Genomic DNA, 21,335 nt, shown 5'->3' on the forward strand with positions numbered 1-21,335 from the left:
ATTATTATGTAGTGACCTTATTTGTCTCTTACAAATAAGGGCCTTTGTTTTAAAGACTATTTTTCCAGATATAATTATTACTATCCCAAGAGTTTTTTTTTTAATTTCATTTATGTAGAATATTTTTTTTATCTCATCACTTTTAGTCTGTGTGTATCTTTTGTTCTGAGATGGGTCCCTTGTACACAGCATATATATGGGTGATTTTTAAATCCATTGAGCTATGCTATGTCTTTTGATTGGAGCAGTTAATACATTTACATGTATGATTATTATAAATATGTACTTATGTATTGACACTTTATTTTTTAAACCTATAATCCTCTTTATTTTGATTTCTTTTTTCCTTTCCTCTTCTTATAGCATGCCCTTTAATATTTCTTGCAATACTGGTTTGGTGGTAATGAACTCCTTGAGACTTTTTTTTTTTTTTGTCAAGGAAGCTCTTTATTTTTCCTTCAATTTAAAATGATAGCTTTGGCCTGACTAGGAGGTGGTGCAGTGGGTAGAGTGTTGGACTAGGACCCAGAAGACCCAGGTTTGAAACCCCGAGGTTGCTGGCTTGAGCACTGGCTCACCAGCTTGAGCGTGGGATCATAGACATGACCCTGTAGTCACTGGCTTGAAGCCCAAGGTCGCTGGCTTGAGCCCAAGGTCTTTGGCTTGAGCAAGGGGTCACTTGCTCTGCTATTGCCCCCCGTTCAAGGCACATATGAGACAGCAATCAATGAACAAGTAAGGAGACAAAAGAGCTGCAACAAAGAATTGATGCTTTTCATCTCTCCCTTCCTGTCTGTCTGTCCCTATATGTCTCTCTCTCTCTGTCTCTGTCACAAAAAGTAAATAAAATCAAATCAAATCATAGTTTTGTAGGATAGAGTCATCTTGGTTTTAGGGCCTTATTTTTCATCACTTTGAATATTTCCTGCCAATCCCTTCTGGCCTGTAGTATTTCTGTTGACAAATCAGATAATAGTCTTATGGGGGATCTTTTGTAGGTAATCAATTCCTTTTCTCTTGAAGCTTTTAGTATTCTTTCTTTGTTTCTTAACTTTGGCATTTTCATTATACTGTGTCTTGGTGTGACCCTCTTTGGATTTATCTTCATTAGGACTCTTTGTGCTTCCTAAATGTGCGTGACCTTTTCCTTTGCCATGTTAGGGAAATTCAGCTTATAATTTTTTTCAAATCAGTTTTCTATCTCTTGTTTGCTCTCTTCAGTTACCCCCATGATGCTGATGTTGTTTTCCTTGATGTTGTCCCAGAGGTTTCTTAGACTTTCTTTAGCCTTCTTAAGTCTTTTTACTTCACTGCTTTCCCTGCTCTGCTTGTGTGCTTACTGTTATTTTGTCCTCTAAATTGCTTATTTCATCCTCTGCTTCATCTAATCTGCTGTTGATTCTTTCTAGTGCAGTCTTCATTTCAGATATTGTATTTGTCATTTCTGACTGGTTCTTTTTTATGGTTTCTATGTTATTTTTAATGCCTACTATCTCTTTGTTTAAATTCTCATTTAGATAATCTATTCTTACCCTAAGATCCTTGAGCATCCTTACAATCATTGATTTAAACTCCACATTTGGTTGCTTCCATCTCATTTACTTCTTTATCTGGGGATTTCTCTGGTTGTTTCATTTGGGTCATATTTCTTTTACCATTTTATCTATGTATTAGGTAGCTCAGCTCTGACTCTTAAACTTGTTGTGATGACTTTATGAGGAAGGAGTCTTGGGTTCAAACCTCCAGGCCACTTGAGCTCCTTGTTCGAGATATGTTTCTTGTGCATTATTTGCTCTCTGTTATACATGAGTCTTGTATGCTGTTGGCCCTTTTGTGGATGAAGCTTTAGGCTGGCTGACTCTAAGGGTCAACCTTGATCACTGTGTATAAAATGCTGTGCAGTGGCTGTCCCCTGGTGTTGAGTTATCCCTGGTAGGGTCTGGTGCTTACTGGGTTCCCCCTTTGGGTGTGCCACTTGTATGGCTAGTTGGGTCTAGCACTGGTATGGTCTGAAACCCACTACTGTTTTTGAGTCTTCTTAGGTGGGGTTCAGGTATGGGTCAATGTCATGTTGTTTGTAACCAGCATGGGCTCCCTGTCTGGGGATACCATTCTGTTCAGTGTTTGTGACTGTGCCTAAGTAAGTATGGGAGGGATTAACCTATATATAAGGGTTGACTTCTTCCTGCTTATAGTTGAGGGCAGCTCTGTAAAAGCTCCCAAGCTCTTTAAGACTTGTCTGCACTTGTCAGCTACCCACTTCCACTTGTGGTTGCCTGCTTTCCCCCTGAGCTTCCTACAGAAAGATTATAGAGTGGGTCCTGACTGGCCTCACCCCACAGACCCTTCCACCGGTTATGAGCTTGGTAGGGCAGGGCAGTTGAGGTTGGGAGAACAACGTTAGTGAGACTCCTACTTAGAGGGATCTTTTGGAGTGTGTGGGGGAAAGTGACCTCCACTTCAAAGCTTAATCTCTTAGCCACTGTTGGATACTCCACTTCTGTTTCCCTTTGAATACGTGAGCAGCAGGTTCAGGTTGGGTGGGGCTGGAAGTCTCCACTGCAGAATATTTTTCAACTCAGGAGCTATAGGTCTCATGGGAGAAGATTGTGAGTCTCTTACTGGGGCTGCTTGTGGCCCCTCCCACAGGGAGGGGCTAAGTACTTCATCTGCACCACTACAATAGGCTCCAAGGAATTCATACTTTGAATGTCTGAGCTCTAAGCCTCTTGCCTTTTCCCCCTGTGGACCTGAGCCCAGTGGGACAGGGTTTTGGGATTTGGCAGGGGTAATCCTAACAGCTTCCCTTTGGGAATGATGCCTGAAGTCCTGTAGAAAGAGGTGGGTAACTTTTTTGCTTTATTGGGGTATCTTGGACTTAGCTTGCAGGGGAGACAGGAGTCATGACCCACACTGTGCAGTTTCTACACACTTCTACAGCTGCCTATCTAGCTCCCAGACCAAAGCTTTCCTGGAGTGACAGGCTTTGAAAGTCCTGGCTCTCTGTACTGTACTGTGATCTCCTAGCACTATGTAAGTGCAGCCAGATCCCAAACAAGTCCTGGCTCTCTGTGCAGTTTTCTGCTTTCTTAGCACTTTGTGTACTCACTGTGTGCAGGGCTGGGCCCCAAAGTCCCGACTCTGCACAGCACTCTGCTCTCCCAGTGCTGCACTCTCTTTCCAAGGCCCTGCCAACTCTCCCCCTTTGGGGATGATGCACACCAGCCAATGGAAGGGGAGCTGGGTCCTCCTCCCCTCTCCAAGGTAGTAGGGGCTGTGCTTATGATAGGAATTGTGCCTCCATGATGACTCCAAACACCCCTGCTCCCACCTATCTGGTTCCCAAACAAAAACTCCTCTGGAGACAGTTGTGCTCTGGTTGTGGGGGAGGCTGGCCGTCTTTTCAGGGCCCCACAGTTTAATCACTGTCTGTGTCTCTACCCAAAGCTTCCCCAGAAGAAGAAAATATACTAATATTGTCAAAATTTATTGTTACATAAGATAATTGGGTAAAACAATCATGTAAATTAACCATATTACAAGTATGGAAACCAAAGTACATAGGTTAACTGACTTCCTCAAGCCCTTAACTATTCACTTGTCCATCCATCCATCCATCCATCCATCCATCCATCCATCCAGTATTTATCAAGTACCTACTTTGTTCCAGAAACTGTGCTTAGATCTTAGGGATCTCTGTAAATAAGAAACTATCCTTGCTTTCATGGAGCTGTTGATTCAGTGGTGGAAACAACCCCGTAGAACTAATGACCATCTAATATACTGTATAATGTGGGTTGGTTTTGTTCTTGTTTGTTTGTTTTCCTCTATTACAGTGGAGGCAGATGTATATATTTCTGTTTGCCTCACTTCTATGTCTGCAGCTCAGGTAGGTCTAAATTTTTGGGGTGGGGGCCTAAAGTTTATATAATTTTAAAGCCTTCCATTGAAAAAAAGAATTACAAGATTATTAACTTAAAATTAGTTTTAAATGAATATTTTTTGGAAAAAGAAAGCAAATCACAAAAAATGCACATTTATAAAAGCTGACAACATAAAGATCTTAAATTCCAGAAGAACAACATGATATTCTCATAAGTTAAATTTCTGTCACTGCTGCCAGACTTATATAATTTTCACTACATAGTCTTACTGAAATAATTTTACAATTTATCCTATTTAAGACAATAGAATTGTACTTCATTCTTTCCTAGTTGGTCAAATTTGTTTTTTATTTTTGTAAGTTTAGAAAAGCTTCTTTCAGCTTCAAAGTTTGTTATTTTGATATCATCTGAGCATTTGTAGACATACTTGCTGTTTGTAGTATACTTCCAGGTTTGTGCCTTGTATGCCCAGGCTTTCTGAGAATTTCTATTTTGCATGATTCCTTTCTAAGAAATAATTTCTTATAAAAAAGAAAATAAGCATATAATACATTTCTAATTTCACGTATTTCATCGTTGGATATATGTTGGACAGGAGAAGATATTTGTTTTGACTGACTATTGATGAGGACCAAATCGCCAGTTTACAATGTTCCATATTTGATTTTGGAGAGACTGGTTTCTGGTTAGTATGTTTAAAGAGTGCATCTCCTCCACATACACACTCCTGATTCTGGGCACTGCAGGATATGTGCATGTTGTTAGACCACATCTGGTCTAGCACCTCTGTGTCACAGGGGCCGGTGAGTTGGCATGGTGCAAAGTAAGAGTACTCCTGGAAACCATTCCTATTTCAGGAAGGCTGATATATGTAGCTTAGCTGTATACAAAAGTGACCATGAACTGCATAATACTCTACTAAACCCAAACTAATCATGTCCCACTTTGTCTTCCCCTTGGCCAGATCCCTTGAATGCTTACTGTGATTCCAACATCTCCTGAGGGGAGGTGAGAGTGGAGAGGGAGAGTGATTTTAACTGAGTATTTGTACAGATCTGGCAGAAACATAGGACCATATGATGTTAGGTCCCCTCCCAGGATTGTAGCAGGGATACATGTAAGTGAGGGGCTGTGAAGCTTAATCTTTAATCACTTTATGGTAAATCTAGGTAGCTGGTGCCTAGAATAAGTGCTTGGGACTGTATAAATTCTGTGATGAATGAGTGAATGATAATACAAAGAGCTCAGAGTCGTAACAAAACTTTGAGAACATCTTGTGGGGGTTAAGTGTGGTGTGAAGTGTGGGCATGGTGGTGTCAGGGAAGCTTTTCCCACTGCATTTGGAGGAGAAGAGGCAGTGGCAGCCCTGGCAGCAGGGCAGTAGCCCAAGGTGAGACCGGCACTCAGGGCAGGCTTGAGGATTCGAGAGTCGGTGGCAGAGGCTGGACTTCACAGAACTGTGTTGTCTTCCTCCAGTGGTTCTTCCACATACTCGACAGCTGTTCATTTGTTTTGAACTTGGTATTTCTTCAGTCTATCTCTTAGAAACTACTAGGAGAAGAAACTGTTGCAGCAGGTTGTGTTCTCCAAGATAGCCACAGTAGGCTTTCTTATCCTGGCTGCTTTTTTTAGTGTGATGTTGACATTCTGCTCACTGAGGAGTGGGTGACAGGATGGGGCATGGTTAGCTCCTCCAATATGTTTACATGGTGACACTGAATATTGTTGTGGACTGTAAATGCAAAAGGCCTTTGTAGATTGGAGGCTTAGCAAAAGACTAAGTTCTCCCCCTACCACCTCCATATTGGCTATGATGCTGAGTATTTGCACCCACTTCACTTGCTTGCTTAAGTTGCTGGAAGCAATTTACATGCCCTTCCTCTTACTCTGTTTGTTCAGATGTTGGTTGATTTCACTTATGCATGGTAGGCGGATTCCTGTTTATGCCTTGGGAGAGTTCCTGTTTTTGCCTCAGATGTGTAACTTTGTATCAAGGACTTCCTTGATTTGTATATGGCTATATAATAAAGCAAACTGGGGCTATGGGGCACTGCGATATTGCCATAAGCATTGAAGAGGCCTCCTGATCCCATCCTTTTTCCTTAATGAATCTGTTTTCTTAATTCCACACTGTTCTCACTCAAGACCCAGAATTATGAACCGTGCTGGTCTGTGGCAGAATATAGCAAAATTTTTCTTCACAGACAGGGTCATATTAATAAGTATACAAGTTTGTGGTTTCTGTTTTTAGGCATTTCTTCTATTGTTTTTGTGAACTCATTATTTTCTCACCTGTGTAGTCACAGATGCAGATACTACCAGCTTTGCTTTTACTGATTCAACAAATATTTATTGAGGGTCTGCTAGGTTTCAGGCACTGTTCTAGGCACAGGTGACATGACTATGAATAAAACTAACAGTCTCTGCACACATAGAGCTTATATAACAGTAGAAGGCAATAAAGACACACACACACACAGACAGACAGACACACATGTTATAGAGTAGAGATGTTCCAAAGAAAAAACAAAGCAGAGTAAGGAGGTAGAATGGGACAGGGGTTCTTTTAAATAGGATGATCTCAAATGGCTCTTCTTAGGAGGAGATAATTGAGTATAGAATAGAATTGAGTGATTAAAAAAACCATGAAAATATCTAGGGGAATAGTATTCCAGGCACAGAGAACATGTGTAAAAAACCTAAAAAAGATTGCATGCATTTTCATTCTTCCCAAGCAAAGGTTGTATTAAACGCTCCAAGGAGGGGATCTGGGTTCAGCTGCTCTGTTACTGTGACCATTTGCCAGCTGAGACCTCTTTATCTTCTCAAAGGAAGATACAGAGCTGTCTGCTGTGAAACAATGGGTCCCAGGGGTTTTCATCATTCAACTCACAGCCACAGCAGGACCATCGCAGCAAGAGGTTTCTTAAGTGAAGTTCTTTGTGACACAGGGGCCAGAATTTGTCTCTAAATAGGTTGCTGAGTTTCCTGCTCTACTGAAGCTCAGCCCCAGCTGTTAGAATCTTACTTTTTAGCAATATTACCATTTAATTGCAAATATAGGGTTTTATTTGTATGTATTACTGGCCCTAGAAACAGATAGTCTCTGTTGTAATTACCTGTTGACTGCATCTGCTTGCTGAGATGTGTAGCCGGAGACAGTCTGGGCATTCTGGAACAAGTGTGGGCTCACTGGGGTCAAACTCACCTACCACTCAACAGCAAGCAATATGGCCTCACACAAATGATGCCTCGCTGGGTCTCAGCTCACTCACTTGTTAAGTGGCTACAGGTCCTTCTTCTTCTTTTTTTTTTTTTTTTGTATTTTTCTGAAGCTGGAAACGGGGAGAGACAGTCAGACAGACTCCTGCATGCGCCCAACCAGGATCCACCCGGCACGCCCACCAGGGGGCGACGCTCTGCCCCTCTGGGGCATCGCTCTGTTGTGACCAGAGCCACTCTAGTGCCTGGGGCAGAGGCCAAGGAGCCATCCCCAGTGCCCGGGCCATCCTTGCTCCAATGGAGCCTCGGCTGTGGGAGGGGAAGAGAGAGACAGAGAGGAAGGAGAGGGGGAGCGGTGGAGAAGCAGATGGGTGCTTCTCCTGTGTGCCCTGGCTGGGAATCGAACCCGGGACTTCTGCATGCCAGGCCGACGCTCTACCACTGAGCCAACCGGCCAGGGCCTACAGGTCCTTCTTGATGCTAACTAAGCCTCTTTTAATTCCCTCCACCAAATCCACATCAACTCTTCGATGTGGTAGTGTTAAACTCCCTTAACTTACCTGAAAGATAGAGTAAGAGACAGTTATGTGCACAGTGAGCTGCTCCCTGGATGGAGGCACTCTGCTGGCAGGCACTAATTTAAGGATCACTCACTCAGTTTTCCTCTCGGCGATCAGATACTAGTTACTTGCTCTTGAGAGAGTCATCAATCCTGTTATTAGGTACAGAGGTTGGGAGAATAAACAGATTGACCAGACTCTAACAAATGGCTCTCAAAACTACTTATTAAGCAATATTATATGGGTGGATCCTAGGCACTTGGAGGCTTGGATACCTGAGCTAGAGGGTATTGTTTTATTTTCTACAGTTTGAGGTCTAGTGCTCATGTGGTGACAGCCTCAGTGAATAATTGTGGACGGCTCATAGGAATAGCATTGTGTTTCTAAGGGATAGCAACAGACTTGTGGTTGACATTTAAAATTTTTTCACATCTAATATTTCAATTTTTCTTCCTAAAACCTTTGTGAGCCAACAGGCCTTAAATTATTGCAGGCAAAGCCTATCTTTACTGAACACTGAAATGCCTCTAATGAGAAAAGCTGTCCTTCAGAGTGGATGGCCTAGGCCATTATTACTGCCTTGTGCTGTATCCAAACAGGATGCTGTAATGAGTCTGCTTATGTACCATCCCTATTAAATTACAGGACAACACAAATAAAAACCCTAAATGGCCTGGCCCCCAGCTTTGGGACTCAATAAATCAGTGGTTTTGGTCCTGGGGCTCTTTGTTCAAAGAAGTGTCACTTATTTTGGAAATTGTCATCTTACTCTGTGTTTTTTCTTGCGTGTGCCTATCTTGTTACTGTGGTAGCTGCCTCCAATGCAACCAGATAGCTGCCAAACAGGCCACCTCCATGCTAGTGAAACCCCTTGCTGATTGCTCAGGGCACATTGAAGAAAAGAACATGAGAGACTGAAAGAACCTGGGCCATTGGTGGCTCCTCACTCTTGCCCCTGTCCTGAGAATGTACGTTCTACCAACTGTTCCCACAGTGGAAGCCATTTTCTAGGATGCAGTCTTGAGAGAGCAATGTGTTATAAAAATAATATGGGTTAATATATGACCAAACCCAGTTAAGACCTTTTAAAAGTCTAGTGCAGAGATCTACTTGTTTTGAGGCACCCCAAGGCAAGCCTCATATGTAAACTGAACCTACCAATTACCAAAAGCACAAACCAACAACTTTGTGAGCAAAGCAAAACAGATATTATTCTTTTCATTCATTCATTCATTCATTCATTCATTCATTCATTCAGCTGTCATTTATGAAATACCATATTTCCCCATATTTAGGACACTTCCATGTATAAGATGCACCTTAATTTGGGGGCCTGAAATTTGAAAAAAATATATATTACATTAAGTTATTAAACTAAAGTTTTATTCATGATAAAATTCCTACAACTCCTTATCACTGTCTAAACTCCCATCCATTAGCTTGTCCTCATCTATATCTGATGACGAATCCCTGTCTTCGACAATGAGTGCAAAAGCAAGCATGAAAAAGCGGGAAATGCAAGTAAAAAAAATCTACAACCACTGTATAAGACGCACCCAGTTTTTAGACCCCAAATTTTTCGAAAAACAGTGCGTCTTATACATGGAGAAATACAGTACCTACTGTGTTTCAAGCAAGAATAGGCTTTCTCTTTCATATACATTATTTCCTTCAATTCTCAAGATACCTTGCAAGGCGTTCTCAGAGTTCCCATTTCCCATTTGAGACAGCCGCAGCCTAGGAGGGATCAAAGCAGGGTTGATACTCAACCAGTACGCATCAAAGTCCCTATGCTTTTGTTAAAACATCAAAATATTTTCAAATCTTTGAGAAATAGTGCTTGAAGCTCCTGAGGTGCCCTATTCCTTTTCTCTGGCCTCTCCCTCCCAAAGCCTCTCCACCATTTAATAACTAACTGATCAGTGCTTGGCGCAGCAGCGAGCTGCCAGGACCCTGCTTCACTGTGACAGCCAGTGCTGGTTCTGACTAGGCAGTGACTCTGCCATACTGGCCAGCAAGTATTTAAATACCACCCCTGGACAAACGAGATATTAAAGTTCAAGAAGATTAAGTAGGTTGTCCAGCGTCCCAGGGAGGACCTAAATCCAGGTCTTTTGACTCTAAGTTGTGTTTTCTTTGTTGGTTTCACAATATTACCCTGTATCTTAGTGAATTGAATTGGAAATATTAGGTCTACAGATTTTACATTTTTCTCTCTAAATGAAATTTTCAACTTTATACGGCTTATTTTTCAATGAGTAATTTAATATATACTCCCAGCTTGACTGGTGAAAACTTGAATGCTTTTACCAGACAGAAGCATTTCTGGGAAGCATCATGTGCAAACAGTTTGGTTCTGATATTCTTGGAATTCGTGGGGCATCCACTACAGTGGAAAATAGCACATTCTTTATAAAGATATGCTTCTGTTCTCAATGCCACTCTGTGGGCAGAATCTCCCCCTGGCAGGAGTGTCCCTGCAACTTCTGAGCATTTGTGGTAGTATTGCTGCTGCAGGCAGGGACTTTTCTACGTGCAGAGTTCAGGATTGGAAGAAGGAGTTTCAAGTCTGGACAAAGGAAATGCCTACCCACAAGGCTTCATAGTTACTGAATATCAGAGCGGAAAGGCTTTAAAAATTTCCCAGTTCATCAGTCAAAATGTTTTAACTAGCAACTATGAACTAGGCTTTAAAAGACTCTGAGGTTATAGAACTAGAAATCAGTTTCTACTCACAATGAACTCAAGGCTCACTAAAAAACAGACCAGTAGAAAGATATAACTACACACTCTCACGCAGTCGTTCTGGGATCTGGAAGAGGGAGCTGACTATGGAAGTAAACATATTGCCAGGCAGCCTAAGCACCTTCCATGGTTGGAGCGATCCTCTTGTTTTTCAGCAGAAAAGACCAACACTGAATTGAACCAGGGTAGGGGGTTACTAGATGGATATGGGAGGAGGATAAAGGGCAAATATTTCGAGTACTAGCCAAAGAGTGGTTTAAATGATGGATCACATCTAGGCTGATTATGGAAGAATTGAAGCTGACAGTTTGGGAAAAAGAGGAGGATCCATTGCCTGAATGTCTTAATGAGGTAAAAGTGTAGGAGCAGAAGTGATAAGTGTGGTGTTCAGGAGTGCAATGGAGCACAGGTCTAGGGTGTGACCACGTCAGGCAGCTGAGGGGTGGTAGCATAGAGAAGCAGCATAGAGAGGCAGCAGCACTTTTGTGGACAAGCCTGGCTTCAATCAAGGCATGCTGGAGAAGGCTGTGTTCTGCGAAGAGGTTGAAAATATTGTGGGATTTAGAAGAGGATCAGGAGGAGGGAGCTTGTAGGAGGATTGGAATATTGGGTTGCAATTGGAGTAAGGAAAGCACAGAGACTAAAGGTATGTGTGTGGGGATAAATGATGGTTGGTGGCATTTTGGGCAGGAGTCAAGGGTGGGACAGAGACAACACTGGCATGCTTTCCTGTCGCAAGCCAGCGCGACTCGTAATTATGCAGGTTTCGAGTGGGAACAGTGGAGGATTAGAAAATAAACACAGAGAAAAAGGTGGGGATCAGGAGGTCTCATTGCCAAGACTGATGGTCTGCAAGAGTGAGCCTGTACCCCCAAAACATTTTATTTATAGTGCAGACAGAAAAACCATTTGCAAAACAAAAAGAGCTCAGAAACAAAGTCACATTTCTGAAGCAAACTAAGAGTTCTCCCAAGTGCAGAAAATCCCTACCATGCATAACATCTTAACTTCACAAAACAAAGGGTAAAAAGAAAACTGCCTTTATTCTCTTCCAGGGACATGTGGGATGCAACGACAAGTAGAAACCATCAGCATCACAGCTAACATGGAGGTGTGGGGAAGTGCATGTAAATTGCTTTACCTACTTAAACAATTAGAGGTTGTGGGGAAGAGCTTAGCTCTTTGGCATAAGCCATAAACTACGAGGACTTTGTCAGCTTGCAGTCTCCCATACTTTCCACGTGAAATACTCATGGAGGTTGTCTCAGTACTGCAGGGGCTGAGTTTCTAGATTGAGTCAGGGACTCGGCACATGCTAGAAGTTGTGCTTTTGTTTCAGGTTCCACACGGGACATAAGAGAGAGCACCAGTGTGCCTTCTTATACACCCTTGACCACCTGAGCAAAAGATAGGCTTGCTCTGTTCTCAGAATTGTCACTTTCATTTGGAGAACTCATATTTCTGGGAGGAGCCAACTGAGGTCTGGGTAGATTCTGTCCTAGAGGGGATGCCAGCCCAACTGTGCAGACAGTGGCATTGGGCAGTTCCCAGGGTCTGGCCCTCATGCAGTTAAGTATCATTAACCATCAGCTGTCATAAATGTGTTATGTATTAAATTTGAAATTCCCCCCATTGAAAAGATATGGTTTCTTTGAAAGTTAGTTATATTCAGACAGATTTTATTCTGATGTACTTCAAAAATCTAAAAGCTGAAAAAATGGCATCTTTGTTGTTAAGAACCTATGCCTTTAGAGGAGGACATTCTATTGACTGGAACTCTAGTGTTAAAGACTTCAGTTTTTTTCAGACAGACTAGAGTCAGTCTCTCTCATTAAATGCTGAGCTCTTGAAAGTTGGTTCACAAAGGGTATTCAATAAATGCTTGTAGAGTTAATAGCAAGTATTTGACCATATCTTGGTAGGAAAGGACAGTTGTTTCTTCTGTAAAAATGCTTCTTTCAACAGGCCTTTCTTTTCCAATGTTGCTGTCTCCAAACCCCATTATAGTGCAGGTTCTAATATCTCACACCATTATTTCTCCAAAATCTGCCTTCTCAAATCCATCTTGAGGATTACTATCTAATACTGACTTAAAAAATTATGTATGCCATGCCAATGGCAAAATGATTATATGTGGAATTCAGAGTGTGGCATTCAATGTCTTCCATGATAATGACCAACACCTTCCCAATTCGGTCTTTCATTTCTCCCTTATAGGAACCTACCTTTCTAGTCAAACTGATTTACTGAGTATATTTTGTTTAGGCCTTGGCCTTTCTCACCCTTATTTCATATTTTATGTTCCCTTTGCTTGGAATAGCAACCCCTTCCACTTATTTTCTGCTTTCTAAAACCAGTGCGTGTTAATGAAGTTTTGTGGTATTGGCTATAAATGCAATGAGAGCTCACTGAAGGTGAATTCAGTCATTCAGTCACTCAGTCAACATTGGTTAATCTTATACTATGTGTTAGCCAAAGTTTTAGGTACTCTTAGGCAACAACCACAATAATAGCTAAAACAGATGTGCTAGGCACTATTCTAAGTGTTTTATACATAATTGCTCATTTAACCCACATAATTAATTTAACTCAAATAATTTTACTTTAAGTGAACCAGATACAGCCTGCTTTCATTAGAGTCTTTTGGGGAAAACAGAAGGTTAAAGGTAATCTTGATACAGTTTGGTAACAGTTAATCACATGATGCTATGAGATTGCATATGGTAAGGTATTAATTTTATATTGCTGTGTAACAAATTGTGACAAACTTAGTGGCTTAAAAGAACACAAAGTTATCTCGTAATTTTTGTAGGTCAAAGCTATGGGTATAGCATAGCCATATTCTTTTTTTTTTTTTGATAGAGACAGAAAGAGACAGAGAGAGGGACAGATAGGGACAGACAGACAGGAAGGAAGAGAGATGAGAAGTGTCAATTCTTTGGTGCAACGCCTTAGTTGTTCATTGATTGTTTTCTCATATGTGCCTTGACCAGGGGCTACAGCAGACTGAGTGATCCCTTGCTCAAGCCAGTGACCTTGGGCTCAAGCTGATGAGCCTCGCTCAAACCAGATGAGCTATGCTCAAGCCGGTGACCTCAGGGTTTCAAACCTGGGTCCTCTGTGTCCCAGTCTGACACTCTATCCACTGTGCCACTGCCTGGTCAGGCGGCATAGCCATATTCTTTCCTCGTGGTCTTATGTGGAACAAATCATGGTGTCAGTTAGGTTAGCCTCATCGAGGGCTTGAGGTTTTCTTCTAAGATCTTGGTTGTTGACAGAATTTATTTCCTTAAGGTTGTAGGACTGAGGTCCCTATTTTCTTGCTGGTTCCTGGCTATAATTCTCTTTTATCCTCTAGGGACCTTTAAAAGGTTCTTTTCATGTGCCTCCCTCCATCTTTAAGCCAACAATGGCACATCAAAACTCCTTCATAATTAAAATTCTTATTTCCTCTTCTGCTACCAGCCAAAGAACACTCTGCTTTTAAAGGGCTCATCTGATTATCTCAGGTGGATGGATATCGCTCTTCTGATGAAATTAAAGTCTAATGATTAGCAACTTTAATTACGTTGGCAATATCCTCTATGCTGTGCAATGTGACATCATCACAGTAGCGATGTCCTGTCATATTCACAAGGGAGGGATTTTTACATGTGAGAGGGTCCCTGGCTGTCACCTTGGATTCTGCCTGTGTACACATAGGATGAACACTTCAGCTAATTTGGGGATTGGAATGGGATAGGTAGAGCAAGAGAAAGCTTTTCAAAGTATGTGATATCTAAGCAGAGAACCTAAGGGTTTAAAGAAATCAGTCAGGTAAAAAAGGGCAGAAGTGAAAATGGGAAGAAGGGGTTCCTGACCAATGTGGTAGGGGTGATATTTGATATCAACCAATGTCCTTTTTGCTTCAGACATTTTCTGCACTGAAGTCTTCCATTTATGTTGTGCTTTTGTTCCTGATATGTTCTCTGCACTGTGTAACCCATCTACTTATTTTAGGTGTCATCCAAGGGCAGGCTGAACTCATAGCTTCAGGGAAAGGATGGGTCAGTACTTAGCTTTTGTGTTCTGTAGCAGACTTAAAACTCACGATAGAGCCTGTAGATAAAGTACAATAGATTTTTCCATCTTAAAAGTCAAAGCCCTGAAGAACTCAGACATAGAATTTTGAATTGAGAGACTGAGAATCTGTCAGAACCAGTTTTTCTCAATGAGAAGTAAATTCTTCCTGGGAGAAGAGAGGATAATCAAGAAGAATGACAGTGTTAAAACTGGTATGGATGTCTGATAAGGGGAAATGTACCCTATACCAGTGGTCCCCAACTATTTTTGGGCCACGGACCAGTTTAATGTCAGAAAATATTTTTATGGACCCGCCGTTTAGGGTGGGATGGATAAATGTATCACATGACCGAGACAAGCATCAAGAGTGAGTCTTAGATGGATGTAACAGAGGGAATCTGGTCATTTTTTAAAAATAAAACATCATTCAGACTTAAATATATAAAAATAAAATGGAAATAATGTAAGTTATTTATTCTTTCTCTGCGGACCGGTACCAAATGGCCCATGGACCAGTACCGGTCCGCGGCCCGGGGGTTGGGGACCACTGCCCTATACAGTACTGTACTTGTTCTGAGCTCTGTTTGGGTGAGGACAATAGAACCACCATATAGATTGGAGGGTCTGAGAGCAGAGGGAATCTGAGTTCTGTTTCCCTATTTGGAGTCTTGGGGGACCATCAATCATATCAGAGTTTCCTTGCCTCCAGGGCATGAGGGTATTAGGGAAGAGATGGCTGTGATGGAAGTCTAGACAAGGAAGCCTGAGATAGCCTCTGTTGGTTTTCTACTATCCCAGAGATGCTGATAGTATGAACCATCAGACCTGATCAGGTTTTGTGACAAGACAAGATGCAGCAGAAGATTCTGGGTTAGTCCGTGGAACTATATACCACATGGGACCTCACATCCTAAAGCAGACATTAGTAGGGAATGACTGACGATGGGTCAGTGGGGTGGGGGAAACATATCTTAGAAGGTGCCAGAGAAAGGAAAAGTTGATAATGCCAAGGTGATAATTGTCTCCTCATCCATACCCCAACTTGAGCATTATGTAAGCCTCCTTGAAATTTAGATGCAATCCTAGGAAAAAGAGAAAGCTGAAACCCAGAAATGACTGAGAAAGTATTGATCTGAGCAAGAAAAACCAAAACCAAATATTACTAAAGTTAAATTACTAACCCTAGTTGGAATGGGGGCTTGAGCTAGAAATCACATTTAACTACAGAAAACTAAAAAGAATTACATTCCCAGATGTCTGAGCTTGTAGCCTGGGAAACTTGTACCCACTGCAAACTTCTGAAAATGGTAAAATTATTGTTAATAAGGAGTCTGGGGGTGGAGGGACTTGAGCTGCATTTGAAAGGTTTTGCAGGACAGGAAAACGGGTGGTGGGAAAGCAGAAACGGACATGGAGCAGAAGCAAAGGAAGAGAGGTATAAGCTGGGGGAAAAGGGGTGGGAGCCTGACTAGGGCAAAGAATTCTCTCAGGGGACACACATGGTTGAGCACTGAGGATGGCATCAGATTACAAAGGGTCTTGGTGGGTCTGGAAGACCCGGTGCTGATTAGGGTCGTAAGATCTCAATCTTAGTAGAGAGCAGAAACTGAAGGGACATGTACTGAATGCTTTCTGAGGGCCAGGAAGTTTGCACATTATGTACCATGTGTCTGTAATAATTTTCAAGGCATGCATGATTTCTTTTTTGCAAATGAGTACACTGAGGCTCAGGGGTGTTAAATTCCTTTTATAAATTCAAACAGCTATGGTTGGTGGAGCAGGGATTTAAGCCTTTATCCTTGACTCCAAAAACCCTGGCATTTCCTACTGCACCTGAGTCTCCCTGTGGCAGACTGCTGAATGGGAGAGAGCCTTGAAAAATTAGCAGTCTTTGAAAGATTCATTTGGCATGATTGTGAGCGATGGAGTAGCGAGGAAAGAAACCAGAGAGCAGAAACCAGAGCCTTCATTTCGAGAGCAGGTGATGTGGGGCCAGATTTGGGAGATGCTGATAAGGAAGGGTTTATCCAAGAAATGACTGGAAGGATGAAGCTGCTTAAGATGGATGGGTCTGATAGATGAGGCAGCTCTTAAAATATTATTTTTAAATGATTCCCCTTCTCTGTTTCCAATGGTTTTAACTGCATTCTCCATGAACCTGAAGCTACTGAAAAAAATGAAACATTAAAAAGAAGTAATAACCCAAGGCTTTTTTACTTTTTGCAGGTTTATTCAAGGATATCTAATTCTCATAATTAGTTTCCAAAGGTATGAGCTCTACCTGCAGTGTTTCTAAGAAGCATTTTAACTTTTTCTAGGCTTTTTGATAGGAAAATTCCTTTAGCCGCTGTTGTAGCTTTCCACACATCCAGAGCTACACAGAATGTTCTTTTGTAACATATGGGATGAGAACAATGAAAACACAGTCCTCTGAGAGGTCTGAAATTTATGTAATTTTATGCCCACGTTTTCATGGCATTTCTGGTAACAGGACATCTGTAAGCTTGTTATCAGCAGTCTGCCACCAGCAACTGGTCCTTATTTCTGAAGCAGGTCTACATATCAGGGCTGCGAATGTTTGGTGGTAAGTTCATTTTCTTTTCCTGAGGCCTTGCCATCAACTACAGTATCACTGATGATGATATGAAAGTCCAGGTACTGGGTAATACATCAGGTTCATTGGTTGCAATAAAAACAGATGCTGGCTAGCTTAAACCAAAAAGAAGGAAGGTTCCTGGGGTATTTTATGAGATGAAGACTGAAAGAAGTTGATGACCTAGGACAGCAGAATGTGGGGGACCTCTCTAGAGTCCTGAAATTAATGCATTCTAAGTCAGTGACTTAGATCTCTCTCATTCTAATTTCAAAAGTTCAAAGTCCCAGGAGAGAATTTGATGGCCCACTTAGATGTGTGGCTCCACTTGTATATCATTCCAAAAGGAATATCATGTATGTTATCTCCAGAAAAGGGACTTAGTCTGAGTCAGGCAGGCATCCTATGATATGTTTACAACAATGGCCTTATAGTCAGATCTGGGTTAAAACACAGCTTCATTCATTCAAAATATTACTGAGAATTTATTGTGTCTTATATGCCTATACATTTAACACTTAGAGGTGTTCAATAAATATGGATTTCCATTTTCTGGAGAAGAAATATAAAGAAAGTCCCTGGTGTGTAAGTTCTGATAGTCACGTTTATTAATAAAGTAAGAAAGGTTTATAGATAAGCAACTCCCCTTTATCAAGAACTAAGGTAAACTATAGAGGACCCTTGATACCCAGAGATATTTAGGAATCAAAATACCTAGCCATTATTATCATGTTGTAAAGACTATTTATTGATATGAAAGATGCCATATAATGCAAGGAACTTGCATAACTGTGTTATTCCCATGTTTTCTTTAGATAAAAAAACAACAGGGAAAAACATGCATATATGAAAATGTTTAGAGAAAACAGTACTTCTGTCTGAATACTAATATTATAGGCATTTACAGTTTTTACTCTCTATTTCTTGTATACATTTTCAATTTTTTCTACAGTAAAAGTATTATTTTTGTTATTTTTAAAAAAAGCAATAAAGTATATATTTTTAAATTCCAATATATCAATCTGTTACTTTGAACAACTGTCAGGCTTCCTATTTTAATTAACCAATCAGATTCTACCTCCTCTGCTACTGTCAGAATCGGTGAGGAAAATTGACCATTCCTTTTTTCTGCCTCTTCATAATAGAACCAGCTTTTCCATAGTTTGTCCTCCCCACTCTTGGAACTCTACACTTGGGGGCCAGGCAAGAGGAGGCTTAGAAGGACCTTCAGATAAAAGTTAACAAATGAAGTGAGGCACTGCTGGGTGTGCTGGAGCCACAGGGGCCTTCTTCCTCCCTGTCCTTCAGTGAGGAAGGCAGTCGAAACCTGGGACTTAGTCTCTGCTCTCTGTGTCCTTTACATTGAGTGGATCAGGGAGTAGTAGATCATGCCTCTTCCTGAGCCAGTAAAGCAGGACAACAACTTTAGTCAAGTTCATTCTCTGGATTGTTTTAACTTTATCTTAAAGGGTTTTTTAAAAGGGCAGAAAACAATGAACTCCCTCAGAATATCTACCAAATGCCCCCCCCAAAGATAAACTCTTAATTTTCGCTGTCGACTTTGAAGTAATAATAAAAGGCTATTAAACTCTTACTAGTCATTATGTTGGAAGAAATGATGCATTTCTTAACTCTCCAAGCCCATGTTTAGTTGCCTCAAATGCTGATGTAGTTTTGTTGGTTGGCAGGGCTTTCCTGAGTGAAAGGGTTTATGGAGGAAGAGCCAGCTCTGTGTTTGAGTGTCAATTTTCTGACCACTCAATATCTCTGTATCTTGTTCTACTCCTCTGTTAAAGAGAGGTCATAATACCTATTTTAGTATTTAGAGTTTAGATATGTACGCAGAGCACTGAGGATGTTCTCTGGTATATTCGCAAGCACTAAAATATGATAAGAAGACTGTCAATCAGGACCATATGTTGCAGCCAGGGAAAATTCAACTCAAAATGACTATGTCCTACAGGAAATCTGGAGGCTGACTTATCTGAAAAGATCAGGGATAGATGCAGCTTCAGATGAGGTTTGATCTATCTTCTTCATAGTGGCGCTGAGGAGAATTTGCTTCTCTCTCTCATCCTCTCCCCTTCCCCACCTTCACCATAAGCATGTTCCCTTGAGGTTCTAGGCTCTCCTCTTCTGACTAGAGTCAAAATCTCAGTTTGTCACTTTCAGTCCTACAGGGAAAAAAGAAGGAAAAGTTTTTTTTCCTGTTATTTCTAGTTGAAGAAAAAATTTTCCTTTACTTGAAACTTACTGCACCTTCCAGTTGCAGAGACATGTTTCACTGTCTCTCATTGGGTTTTGTGTTCATACCAAACATGGTGGGGGAAACGGGACGTGTTAATGAGCTGCACTCAGTCACATCCCTACAGTTAAGGCTGAGTTGAATCCCGCTCAAGCTACATGGCTAAGAATGGAGAAGAGATTTTATTTATTTATTTATTTTAATTTATTGTGTTAACATAGATTCTAGTGTTGCCTTGAATGCATCCCCCCTCCCCCGTATTCCCCTCAACATCTCCTTTACTCCCCTCCCCAATAGCGCCCTCCCCCCTTCCCTTCAGGTTTATCCCATCCTATCAATCCCTTTCCTCTGTCCTCTTTTCCTCTGGTCTCTTTGGAGAAGAGATTATTTTAAAAGGAAATTTGATTATAAAGAATACTTGATACTCCCAGAAGGTCAAGGAATAGATGTTAAATGCAAAGAAGGGATGTTTATCACTGTGGTTTCAGTTTGCTTTTCTCTGATAAATGATGGTGAGCAATTTTAATATGCTTATTGGCTTCTCCTCTTTCATGAAGTGATTGTTCAGTTCTTCTGCTCATTTTAAAAAATTGTGTTGCCTTTCCCCTCTTGATTTGTACAAGTTCTTTTTGTATTTTAGAGATGAATATTTTGCCAGTGATATGTGTTGCAAATATTTTTTCCCATCTGTGGCTTGCCTTTTCATTCTCTTAAAGTAATCTTCTGCTGAACAGAATTATCATAACTTGAATAAAGTCCAATTTATTAACATAATTCTTATGATTGGTACTTTTAATGTCCTGGTTAAAAATTCTTTTCTAACACCCACTATCCTCTGATGTTATCTTTGTTGTTTATCTTACCCTTCACATTTAGGTCTGCAATCAACCTGAAATTAAGTTATTATAAAAAAAACAGTTGAACCTGTTTTTTTTGGGGGGAGGAGGACTTTTAAATTATAAATTTAATGTCTAATTGATATTTACATATTTTATTTCTTGTGTCAGTTTTGAGAAGCTGTGTTTTTCTAGAGATGTGTTGATTTCAACTAAATCGTTGAATGTATTGGCATAAAGTTTTAGGTAATATTTTGTAATTATCCTTTCAATATTTATGGTCAGGGTTGCAAACCTTTTCTGTAGTGGGCCAGGTAGTAAATCTTGAAGATTTTATTAGCCACGTAGTCTTTATTATAAGAACTCAGCTCTGCTGTTGTATGTGAAAGCAGCCATAGATAATATATTAACAAATGAACTTGGCTCAATAAAACCATTTGACTAAAATTTAAATTTTATGTAACTTTTTATATATCATAAAATATTGTTCTTTTTTGACATTTTTCTCAACCATTTAAAAATGTAAAGACCATTCAAAACTTTCAAGCTGCACAAAAACAGGTGGTGCCTGATTTGACCCAGGGTTCATGGTTTGCTGACCCAGATCAACAGCATCTTCAGCTCTGGCCTCTCTTTCATTTCCAAATTGATAATTTGTGTTTCCTTTCTTCTTCTCTTTATTTTTTCTCCTCCCCCCTCCCCCTCCCCTCCCCCCCTCCCCTCCCCCTCCCCCTCCCCCTCCCCCTCCCCCTCCCCCTCCCCCCTCCCCCCTCCCCCTCCCCCTCCCCCTCCCACTTTTAATCTATGTATAACTTCATACATACACTAACTGGGCCCTGTGAAGAAGGCATAGTCTGTCTATCATATCTGTACACACTAGATTAGTTCCCACTCAGAGGGCATAGCTTTATTCACTTGCCTTAATGGCTTTGAATATTATATCCTAACTTATTTCTATATATCTCTATATATTTACATATTTCTATATATTTAATTACTATAGTATTATATTACTGTAACACTTTATATTTTAATAAGAACAAGAAACAGCATAAAATGTAATCTACTTTTAAGTACAGCTGGTGTCAAATTAACTGCATTTCTTGAGTGTTGGCTTACTGTCATAGCTGTTCTGTACTCTCCATGGTGCACATGTTGGTTGTATTACATTAAATTAAATTCATCAAA

The sequence above is a fragment of the Saccopteryx leptura genome, chromosome 1, assembly GCF_036850995.1.
Source record: "Saccopteryx leptura isolate mSacLep1 chromosome 1, mSacLep1_pri_phased_curated, whole genome shotgun sequence".
NCBI classification, from domain to species: Eukaryota; Metazoa; Chordata; class Mammalia; order Chiroptera; family Emballonuridae; genus Saccopteryx; species Saccopteryx leptura.